The following is a 2,500-nucleotide window of genomic DNA, read 5'->3' on the forward strand; positions in this document are numbered from 1 at the left end:
CCAGTGCGTGTCAGGCGTTCTCGTCCTGGGTCGTCGCCCGCGCTTGCTGGAGGAGGAGAGGGGGTCGGTGAGGGCTGAAGCAGGCTCCTCCGCTCGCTGTCCTCGCCGGCCTTCCCTTGCTCGGGGGTCCCTCGCGTTATGCTGCCGACCGATGTGGTGATGCTGTGCTCCTCCCGGGCCGGGCCTAAGCCGTGCCAGACGAGGGACGGACGTTCATGGCGAACGGGACCGCTCTTCTCGCTCTGCCCGCGGGTCCCCTCGCCCGTTCTCCCCCGCTGCGAGTGGCGTGTGGGAGGCGGCAGGGGTGCGGAATCCGGCCCGACCTCGCTCCCCCGCCCCGTGCCTCGTGGCGTGGGCGGTGTCGGGGTCTCCGTGACGCGGCCGGATGCTCTGCCCTGTGCCTCTTGGCTGTGTCTCGCGGGCGGCCCTCCCCGCGGTGGGGCGGGCCGTGTTGCCGCCGCGCCGCGCGCCTTCCCGGGCGCGTGAGCGCGTTCCCCAGGCCGTTGGCGGTGCCCCTGGAGCGTTCCAGGTCGTCCCTCAGGCGCCGAGGCCGAGTGGCGGTGTCGTTCCCTGTTCCCGTCGGCCTCCTCAGGTAACCACTGCGCTGGTGTGTCTGAGGAGCGGGGGGGTCGAGTCGGTAAGGGAGGCGTGCCCCTCGTCCCCCTCGGGGGGGGACGGGTGCCTCGTCGCCCCCCACGGCGTGCCGTGTCGGGGGCGGGCAGGCTCGGGCGCGTGCCCGCGCGTTCCCCTTGCTGGGGTTTCCCCGCGGGTGTGGGAGTGACCGTGGCGGGCCGAGCCAGCGGCGTGGCGCTGGCTCTTTGGTTGGGGAGGTGCTGTTTGATCGGCACCTCCGTCCCAGTCTCTGCCTCCCTTGGTCCTCTCGGCCTGAGGGGAGGCACTGACTTGGGAGCCGCACAGGGGCCTTGTAGATCCCTAGCTAAGCCCAGTGTGGCCAGAGATGGCGAGCCCGGGGCAGCGCGGGCTCGCGGCCCTGACCACGGACGCTCCGACTTGCTCTAGGCCTTACCTCTACCGCTGACCCCTCCTGCGTTGCGTGGCCATGGTGTCTGTAAGCGCCTTGGTGGGCCCGATGGCGGACGATGGGCGGGGGCGACACGCCCTCGGCGAGAAAGCCTTCTCTAGCGATCCGAGAGGGTGCCTTGGGGTACCGGACCCCCCAGCCGCCGCCCCTCCTTTGCGCGTAGTAGCCACGGATGCCACCACCGTGGCGCGTGGGCAGAGCTGCTCTTTGCCTACCGCGGCCGGCGCCTCCCCCCTCCGAGTCGGGGGAGGGTCACGCCCGGCCGGGCCGTCGTCGGGCGCGGGGCCGCGCGTGTGCGCGAGCGTGCGCGTGGTTCTCCCGTCGCGCGCTGGGGCGGGGAGAGGGCCCGGCCCCGTCCGGGCTCCGCCCCGCCGCGAGCGGCTGGCTCTCCGCTCGCTCCCGTCCCGAGCCGCAGCCGGTGGTGGCGTGCGGGCATGGGTGGGGGCCGCCGCCGCTCTCGGGCGCGTTCCCTCGGGACGTGGGCCCCGGAGCAGACCAGACAGGCAGACGGGTGGCTGGGTGGACGGGGCGGCCCCCGGCGGCGGGGGCGCTCACGTAGGCCCCGGCGGTGGGGCCGGGCCCGCGGGAGGCCCGAGGGGTGGCTGAGGCCGGCCGGCGTCCCAGGCGTCGTGGGACCGCCCTCGCGTGTCGTTGGCGGTGGGATCCCGCGTGTGTTTTCCTGGTGGCCCGTCCGCGCCCGAGGCCGTCCCGGGAGCCTTCCCGCGAGCCCGTGCTCCCTCCGTCGAGGCGCGCGCCGCGCTCCCCGCTGCCCCCGGTGCTCCCCCGCCCGGGCAGACGCCTGGCCGCGCCGCCCACCGGCCGGGACCGAAGTGGGCCTCGCCGTGCGGGTGTCGCCTCCGGCCACCGAGGCCGGTGGTGGCCCCGGGCGAAGTGCTCCTCGGCTCCGGTCGGGTGGGGCCCGCGCGCCAGGCGCCCGGCGCGGACGCTGGCGCCGTGTGCGGGAGAGCCCTGGCCGTGGCGGGGCCGAGCCCCCGTGAGCTGCGCGCGGGGCGACGGGGGCCAGTCGCCGTTCTGGGCGCCGCGGGACCGCCCCTGGTGCTGGAGGCCCCCTGGCGGTGAGACCCCGTGTGTGCTCCGGCGGCCCGACTTGCCTCGGGAGGTTCTGTCTTCCCTCCTTCGCCCCGAGCGCGTCTCTCGGCGGGCCGCGGCCCTTCCGCCGCCGCCTCTCCGGCGCCTCGGCCCTCGCCGGCCCGCCGGCCTTCTCCCGAGCCCTTCCCCGTCGTCGCCTGTTTCTGGCTGCCCGACCGGGGCCCCGCCCCGAGCGCGACTCGCTTCCCGGGGCCGCTGCGGCCTCCTCCGTGTCCGCCGCCGCCACCCGCGCGACGGCGACGTTGCGTGCGGGCGGGGGACCGTCTCCCGCGGCGCCCCGTCCTGGCGCGCGCGTGTCTGTCACAGCGCGGGTCGGGTCCCGGCCAGCCGTCGTGACCGGCCGCCGGC

This window comes from Equus asinus, unplaced genomic scaffold (genome assembly GCF_041296235.1).
Source record: "Equus asinus isolate D_3611 breed Donkey unplaced genomic scaffold, EquAss-T2T_v2 contig_500, whole genome shotgun sequence".
Taxonomy (NCBI): domain Eukaryota; kingdom Metazoa; phylum Chordata; class Mammalia; order Perissodactyla; family Equidae; genus Equus; species Equus asinus.